The following is a 9,366-nucleotide window of genomic DNA, read 5'->3' on the forward strand; positions in this document are numbered from 1 at the left end:
TCTCCACAAAAGAAAAAAGAGAAAGGTCTCTCCAAGCCCTAATTGCCGGCCGTGAAAGAAGCATTGGCGGAGCTATGTGGTGTGCTGCAGGTGCCATGGCCCCCCCAGCCCATTAATTTTGGGTCCCGATAACTGACACACGTGTGGTGTATCGGGTAGTTGTGCCACACGCCTCGTGTGGCATGAACAGCAACCAGCCCACACACCTACGTGTGGGCAAAACAACTAATGCCCACACACCTCTTTTTTTTCCTCCTGTACCCTCTCACACGCGTGCGTGTGGGCGAAGTTGATAACGCCCACACGCCCGTATGTCAGGCCTCGTACCCTCCTGGTCCCGCACGCCACGCGTGACGCCCACCGCACGCCTGCAGTTGCCATGGTCCAGACCCTCGTCCATGTTCGTTTAACTGCAGTTGCCATGTCGCTGAACTACGGTTGCCATGTCGGACAACTGCAGTTGCCATGGTTGCTCAACTGCAGTTGCCATGTATGGTCTGATCTAATGTAGTTGCCATGATTTCATAACTTTAGGAGTTGCCACATACTAACACTAGGCAGTTGAGAGAGTTGCCATGTGCTCACAAGCATGCTAGGGCAGTTGCCATGTAAAAAGAAAGAGTTGCCATCTGCTTACGTGCACGTTAGGGCAGTTGCCATGTACGTGCACGTTGGAGCAGTTGCCATGTACCATGCAAAAACACATGGCAACTCGGTAAAAGAGAGTTGCCATCTGCTTACGTGCACACTAGGCAGTGGCCGTGTACCCTGCAAAAACACATGGCACTCGGGTAAAAAAAGAAAGTTGCCACCTGCTTATAAAGCACACTAGGGGCAGTTGCCATGTGCGCTGCGAAAACACATGGCAACTAGCAGCTTGGGTGTGGGAGAGGAGACGGGCGTGTGGGCGAGATGGCAAATGCCCACACACTAGCCCTTGTGTGTGCGTGCAAAGTGGCGTGTGGCGCGAACTGCTGAACGCCCACACACCGGCCCCTCCGTGTGGTAAAACAGATTTGTGGGCGACCTCTCTCACACACCACACACGCGAGTTGTCCTACGTGGCATACAAAATTAGCTAATTCGTGCCAAGATTCGTGCAGAAGTTACTGGACGGTGATGGAGACGTGTGGGTGAGTTGGCTAATGCCCACACGTGTGGGCGTTAACATTTCCGTTAATTTTTTGTAAAGAAACACTGTTTAGAATGACACAAATTAAGATAAATACAGTATTTGGCCCCTCCACACAATTATATTTGGCTATTTGCCCCCTCGGTAATATCTCGCTAGCTCCGCCACTGGAAAGAAGAGTTGAGATCGGAACAGCTCCCGTGAAAGAAGAGTTGAGATCGGAAAAGCTCCAAGCCCTAATTGCCGGCCGTGAAAGAAGAGTTCAGATCGGAGCTTCTGTAATCAAGCTTGCCGATCTCGATGCCATGCATCTATTTATATTTAAAAAGTAAATGACTGTTTAACAAGAAAAAAGAGAATTAAGCTAGAAAATCACACAATAATCAGAAACATCTAGCCGTTGATTATATACGTTAAAAGTTTATAGCCGATGGATTTTTTACGTGTTGAAAGAAAATTACCCACCTTTGCCATCATACAAACGTGTCTTCTCTACTAAAAAGAACATGTTTCTACTTTTATCATCATATACAAGGATGTGTCTCTCCACAAAAGAAAAAAGAGAAAGGTCTCTCCAAGCCCTAATTGCCGGCCGTGAAAGAAGAGTTGAGATCGGAACAGCTCCCGTGAAAGAAGAGTTGAGATCGGAAAAGCTCCAAGCCCTAATTGCCGGCCGTGAAAGAAGAGTTCAGATCGGAGCTTCTGTAATCAAGCTTGCCGATCTCGATGCCATGCATCCTGCGAGATTGTGAAGAGATGGACCAATCAATGATGCCGGCCGTGAAAGAAGAGTTCAGATCAGAAAAGCTCCAAACCCTAATTGCCGGCCGTGAAAGAAAGAGTTGAGATCGAAAAAGAAGAGCTTCTGTAATCCAGCTTTGCCGATCTCGATGCCATGCATCCCGCGAGATTGCGAAGAGACGGACCAATCAATGATGCCGTAGGAGATTACTAACCAGACAAACATAGTATGTTCAATCTCATCTAAAGAGACCAGGGCCTCCGTGATGACTTTCTAGATGGGCTTTGGCGGTGATGGCCTGGGTGTGCTTTGTCCCAGGGACGTGCAAGGATGCCAGCCTTGACGTAGGTGCAAACAAGCTCCATATCCGGTGTCCCAAGGATGGTCGCAGTGCATGGGCCAGGAAAGAATCTGATTGTAGTGGCTTAGGCAATCCTTGGACCAATTCCAGCCACAAGTGGTTCATAGCTGCTGCACTGTGCACGCTGATGCATCCAATCAGGCGGAGAGTACATGGCAGAAGGAGTATCCAGATCGGACGAGGAGAAAAGATCAAAAGATGCAGAGTTTACCTCAAAAAATTGGATGCTGAGTTTCCTTAATCCTTATACATGGCTATATGTTTTCTTGGCGGAACATAGATGGTAGAAGCCTTGGCGCCTGCAAAAGGTACCAGGTATGCATCAATATTGCCCCCTAGGATTTCAATTATGTGGGATGATGGTGTGCTATTCCAGCTTTCTAGGACATCAACGTGGAGGTATCAACTGCATGCTCATTGCCGAGGCTAGCTTGAATAGCTATACAAGCAAGCACGCCATCACATCACCACACTTCAACAATATGTTTCACCATCGCTACACACATGCAACAGGTATTTCCTTCCCCGTGTTATGTAGGTTTACACTTGCACGTATTTGAGCTGCTGTACCATCTATATTTTTTAGACTTATACAATGTTAATTTTTCTTTGAATTTATTTCTAAAACAAAAATTAGGGAAAGCACATGTACATAGTTCTGATTTTCTTTAAGCAGAACTATGTATTCACTAAGCAGAATATTTCAATTTAGCTCTACCATCTATATTTCATCAGATTTGTCATTAATGTTTTTTCCAAAATAATATGACATTACAAATTTATGAATGTGCGCACATGATAATCATGGAAAAAGCTTGCATGTATGAAATTTACTGAGGAATGAGATATTTGGTTCACTTTACACCACCAATGGTTTACTCCATCTTTTAAACACTTTTAAATAAATATTTGCATATTAATTAGTGATAATAATTCATGTGTCTCACACCTATGAAGAGACAAAATTAACTAAATGAAATATTTGTTTTTTGCGGGAAAATGAAATATTTGTTTCACTTTATACATTTCTTTATTTTTTACTTCAGCGAAGAGATTTAAGAGTTTTGCTGTTGTCTAGCCAATAGGAATAATTCGGCCACAAAAGCAAAAGGTATTGGCATTGGTTAATTACATGGACCCTCATATATACTAAGTAATATTTGATTCCTAGATTTCAACTCAATACTACGGTGGCAGGATATACGCCACTTACGGCCATCCATGAGGCCGAGATATGCATACACGTTAATGCTAGCACTAGTGGTTGGGGCGCGCCCGTGGCGCGCCGCCTGAGGGAAAGCTGGGCGGTGCCAGGTTGGACACGCCCCTTGCACTTTCCTATGTGTAGTACATGATGTTATTCCATCAGACTCAGGGCACAGGGAGATGAAGTATGATACGTGCAAGTTCTAACTCAAATGATAAGACAGTTGTCCAAAAGCAACACATCCAGAGAAGTTTCTAGCTACAATAAGACAGTTGTGCGAATGCAACACATTCAAGGACCGGATTCTTAGAGGTTACATGAACGATGATATAGATAATAAAGCAGAGGCATATTTCCTCACATCATACGACAGAATTAAAAAGTCTTAGAGAAACAGGAAACACGACACATGGATTCTATGCATAGACGGTGGTATGGTCGTCAATGGCGCGTCCAGAGGCGTAGAACAGCGAGACCATACGGACTCTTGGTGGCACGATGCCTCTTCTTTGCAGCCTCAACACGAATATCCTGCAATCTCATCACGAGAATTATAAGCCACAACTTCAAATGCCCATACAATTTGTAGTTGCTTAAAAAGACAAAGCAAGCGAGTACTCAGGAGCTTTGGTTAAAACCCATCTAAACAGAGATAAAAACTGGCAACCTATACATCCACTTACAACAGAGCAAAAGGAAAGAAAATTACACATGATTAAGTAATATAGATCATTCATGTTGGAACAAAGAGCAGACTAACTGACACAATGTGGTAACTAAATCATTCAATCCCTGAAACTGATTGGATGTCAATTTCTTTTACTGCCAGTACCTATTGGTAAATTAAACTACTAATCAGAGGAAATATTTAAGCAGCCCAATTACCTACCAGATCATTGTACTTACACTTCCTAATCAGATCACCTAATAGGAGATACTATTAAGATTATGAAACGCATGTTAAAGTATATGGAGTATATCATTTAAGGGAATTGGCTTGTTACCATGTACGTTCTTGTGCTGCTTCATGTACATGGCAGTCCATATAAGCTTGGCAGGCTTGAGATGGTTGTGGAAATAGCGCTTGCACTTTGAGTTGGACAAATGGAAGACCTGATTTTGGATACACGCAAAGAATGCGCAGCATGATTTTGGCAAACTTCTACTCTCCGCCCTGACAAACTTCCAAAGCTCCTCCTAAAAATAAAATGCAAAGATATCAGCACTTAAAATATCAACGAATAACATGAAGCATTGCCTCTAATAACACATCTTGAAAGACAAAGCCTTGTTGAATGGTTGTTGCACGACATATCGAAGAGACTAACAAAATAAACTGTACAGTGCATCATTATAAGTTTTATTAAACAACATGAACAACTCATAGGAACAATGTACAGAGCTGGGGACACAGTAAAAATCTCACGCACAAGAGTACATTGAACATAACCACAACACTCTTGACACGGACCTCTCCTAATTTATCAAAGTCAAAATATCTATTCATTTTGTCCAATACTACAAAATTTTAGGCTTCGGAACTACTAAAATGTGATCTCATGCAAAAAAATGACAATAAATTGTTAGGCTTAGCATCATGTTTCAGCTTACACAACTACCAAAATACCAGGCTAGGCCATTGTCTTATAGTTTCAGGAAAAGGGATTACAAGGAAGTTCACCTGTCAATGTGATTCAGATTCAACCTACCATAAGGTCGGAGAAGTTAATCATCGTCCGCGTTGGCTTCATCTGTTGCACTGTTTTAAATATGAGGGAAGGAAATTATCATCCACTAATACTCTAAATGAACTCTAGTACTGTATTATAAAGAACCAATCGAGACACACTCATGAGAATCAAGCGTTCCTATGTCTGCAATGCACAAGACATATTGCATGTATATTCTTACATCACACACTATATAGTTGCTGCCTTAAACAAAAAAATTTAGCCCGTACAGGCATGCATCAAAATTGATAAATGTTCAGTTCTGATGAGGCATATATCACCTAAAGTACCAACAGTCGCCATCATCATCATCATGAGATTTATTATCGTTTGTAATTCATAGCTGATTTGAGAGAAGCATAGGGTAAAATGAGGTAACAACAAGAGCTAGCAAATATAGTATATGTTTTTGCAGTAGTACAGAAAACACCGGAGTGCAGAAAATAGGACACCACACTGTTCCTGCTGGCCACAAAAGATGTAATTCCTGACTGTACTTATGCTAGGATCAGGATTAATTCACCCTAGTGCCCCCAAAATAAGCTTGACAAGGTCTTCCCTAAGTTCTGTGAAACATCCCAAAACAAACCCCCAACTACCCAGCAGAAGAAAAAAGAACTATTGATTACACAAAGAGCATAAGAAGAAATAAATCTTTTCCTACAGCCTGCTTGGATTTCCAACACCTTATAGTCACATACACAAAATAATCTGCACAATCGAAGATGAGATTATAGGGGCTAAATCAAACAGAGCAGTGGATGAGAGAAGAGCAAGCTATTCAGGAAAAAGAGAAGAAGTAAGAGCACTGGTAACAGCTGGACTGTTGTAGATTCATTCTCTGCATTACTGCTACTGCAAAATAAATTGATATACCAACATGCTAAAATACTGCGGTTTTTACAATACTTTGTTGTCAAACACCAATATAGTCCACAAGACTCATGTCGTCAGAAATGAAGTTCTGAATTAACTATACTGTAATAGTCATCAAGCTGTAGCATTTCCTCCATATTTCAGCAATTCAACACATCATGTATTTATTTGTTTGAACATCATGTGAAATTAAACATGAATTCCTTCCATCCAGAAAATGAAACACAAGGTATGGAGAGATCAAGAATAAAAAATACCTGCATGTTCTGAATTCCTTGCACATGCAGGCAAGGAGCTGGACACCCAAATTTGTGTCCTCACCATATTACCTGCGCGCAATACCTGATAAACATTCTTCTTAGATTACGAATAGGTAAGCTATACAATTTTTCTGTAGCACACAACTTTAGATCTGAAATTCAGTAGTAATAACTCATCTCCCTGTAGAGCTCAACCACAGTAGACCAGAAGAGAAGAAAGGGAGATGTAATGTGTACCTGACATGAGGCAGCGACCGTGGCGAACAACTTGAAATGGAGGCAGGACGCTAGCATCTTGAGGTTGAACGAGGTCTCAGTGGTTGCTGATGATATGCATCTGCATGTGAACCCCCCACTCCACGCCCTTGGCATCGCCCCTTGCTCCTCAATCCCTTGTGCCGCTGGCGTCCAGGCACATGGGAGAAGCTTGAGGCTGCCGCACGCCTGCTCGTCCCTCCTGCCAGCACCAGCAACCGGCGCCCGTGAAAAGGGGCGGCGCTTCCCTCGCCGTCGAGCTCCAGCATCCGGGAGTCGCTCCGCGTGGCAGGTTGAGACCCATCGAGGCGAATACGACCCAATTATATATGTGGTTTCATGGTTTGTTCTTCTACTCTCTTCAGCAGTTCTGCTTAATGCTTTTGTAACAAAGTCTCTCTGACTCTAGAAAATCAAGCAAGAACCAGAAGATGCTAGCAGAGAATTTAATCCAACATTATGCTCTACTTAGCCTGACATACACTGCTGAAATTTGGAACAATAATTCAAACACAAGTCTGCAGCATGAAGAGTTCATCATGTACTCAAGCGAGAAGGTTAATTCTGCCACAGACAAAACGTTCACTGCAGCTCCCAGAGCCCCACGAGCAACAAAACCAGCCAATCACACACAAACTGGGTAGGGTTGTGTAGCAATCTCCTAAGAAATTTTGCTCACCAAATATTGAGGAGATAACTTGGCCCCGGAGAATCTAGCGGCTAATTCAGTAACGAGAGGCCGACCTAGAATTAGGTAGTTGCTACGCGGGTCTTGACGTACTCCTTGTTGTTGGAGCCGAACAAATCTCTTGCCTCCTCTTCCTCCTCGTCCCCGTACCAAGCGGCGGGCTTGACGGGCACGACGCCGACTAACCTGAGTGCAGCAGAAATGATATGGTAAAAATCGACAGGGCAGAAAATTGAACTGTAAAATGGTAACAGGGTAATAGTAACATCCTATGTTGCAGGAATTTTTTCTTAAAATACTCGATTAAACATGTTTCTCAAGCGGAACTTCGAGTGTCACAACACCAAATAGTTACTACTACCAAGCAAGCAGCAACTCCGAGTCGACCATACAGGAGGCAGAGGTGACTTTCAGGAAGCAGCATGCAATGTTTCATCAAGCAAGCACCAACTCTGAGTCTACCATACAAGACACATATGTGACTTTTACCAAGCAGGCACAGCTTATAGCATACAGGATCAATTTTGACAATTAAGCTGCTGTAAGCAATTTCTGGGTCGGCCCTGAGTAACTGAACGATTGCACAAAATCAAGTACTGCTAACTACTGTTCTATCTCGCTGGTAGGTACCCAGGCAAGCTACAGCCGAGTCAACTCCACTTTTCTGAAAAACTGCTACACGCGCAAGACAAAAAGGAAATCCACAGATTGCCCTACCGCAACAAGGAACAAAACATCGTCTCCCTGGGAGGAAAAGGCGGGGGGGCAAAGGCAGAGCATCGAGAGGAATCGATTTGTCCAGCCAGCCAGTCCATTCGGAACAGAGCACGCACAGCAGGCGCCGAGGGAGGAAGGGAGGGAGGAGGTGGTAGCAGGAGAGGGGAGGCGTACCCGCAAACCTTGTAGACAAGGCGGTCGAGAATGAATCGGGCGCAGACGAAGCCGAGGGAGAAGGCGACATCCTGGCCGCGGAGCCTCATCGCCGCCCTCGATGGCAACACCACCAGCACCCCATGACGGCGCCCCTGGGTAGACACGACCCCCAATCCAGCTGCTACTTGCGGATCGGTGAGTCGGATCTTCGACTTGGCGTACCCGACACCGTGGCGGCTGCCCGAGCCCGGGCCTCCATGCCGGCGGCATCGTGGCGCGGACGGGAGGCCCTGCCCCGCGAGACGGAGGGATGTGACGCTGCCATCGATCGGGGACGGGAGTCTGCGCCAAGGGCCGACCCTCCTCATCGCCGCCGTTTTCCGAGTGCCCATGGTCTCCGGTGGTGCGGTCATCGGCGGCAAGCCAACCCTAGCGGCGGCGGCAGCTGCGTGGGAAAGAACGAGAGAGATGGGAAGTTGCGTGGAATCAGAAGCAAACTCGAGGTGTTTTTCTCTCTTTCCTATAACGTGGTGGGCCGACAAAAAACAACACGAATGGGCCAATACGGAACGAGTTTTTCCACCGACCCCTGTTCCTGGCGCCACGTGGCTATCGCGAGCGTTCCCTCCTGATGCGCACGTTAATGTTTTTAATTTGTTTACATTGTTCAAAATCAACGTACACACGTGTACATCTAAAAAAAGCACATAGTTCTGCTTTTCTTTTTTTTGTTAAGGAATGATTTGAAATAGAATTCTGTAAACCATGACCAGTTATGTTTTTTTAGTTGGAATTGCTGCCTTTATATAATCAGTTCACAGTACACTCCAAAGCAACCTCCGAGTTACAAAACTCAGGCGGTATCCGGAACCATGTCTTACAAACCTCCGAGTTATGTTCATATTTGATGTACCTTTAAAAAATGATATTAGCTAAAAGTACTAAAATAAATATGCACAAACGATAAATCTAGCCCTTGATTAGTAATACGTATATATAAAATCTTTAATGAGTATTTCTGCACAATCCCTAAAATGGCCCACCAATAGTAGCACCGACGGTTCGAACAAATACCCATCACTGTTGATTGTATCAAATGGTCCATTTTTAGTAGAAAAACATACAGTAGGTTGGGATGATTTTATTCAGTTAGTTGGGATGATTTTTCCATTAGGTACTTTTGATGGCTTATGAGTGGAAGTAAGTTCCATTGTTGTTTTGATGATTATTTAAGATTTATGT

At 44.1% G+C, this 9,366-nt stretch overlaps 1 long non-coding RNA gene across 1 annotated transcript; it reads right to left on the bottom strand.

Annotated features, from left to right (window-relative positions):
• Positions 1 to 3,627: 3,627 nt before the first annotated feature.
• Positions 3,628 to 8,626, bottom strand: LOC123043966 (uncharacterized). Its single transcript, XR_006419736.1, has 6 exons — positions 8,143 to 8,626; positions 6,546 to 7,437; positions 6,306 to 6,390; positions 5,124 to 5,201; positions 4,447 to 4,639; positions 3,628 to 3,973 (listed from the first exon to the last, which is right to left on the bottom strand). It is a non-coding gene; the product is annotated as an uncharacterized lncRNA (long non-coding RNA).
• Positions 8,627 to 9,366: the final 740 nt, after the last annotated feature.

Source organism: Triticum aestivum, chromosome 2B (assembly GCF_018294505.1).
Source record: "Triticum aestivum cultivar Chinese Spring chromosome 2B, IWGSC CS RefSeq v2.1, whole genome shotgun sequence".
NCBI classification, from domain to species: domain Eukaryota; kingdom Viridiplantae; phylum Streptophyta; class Magnoliopsida; order Poales; family Poaceae; genus Triticum; species Triticum aestivum.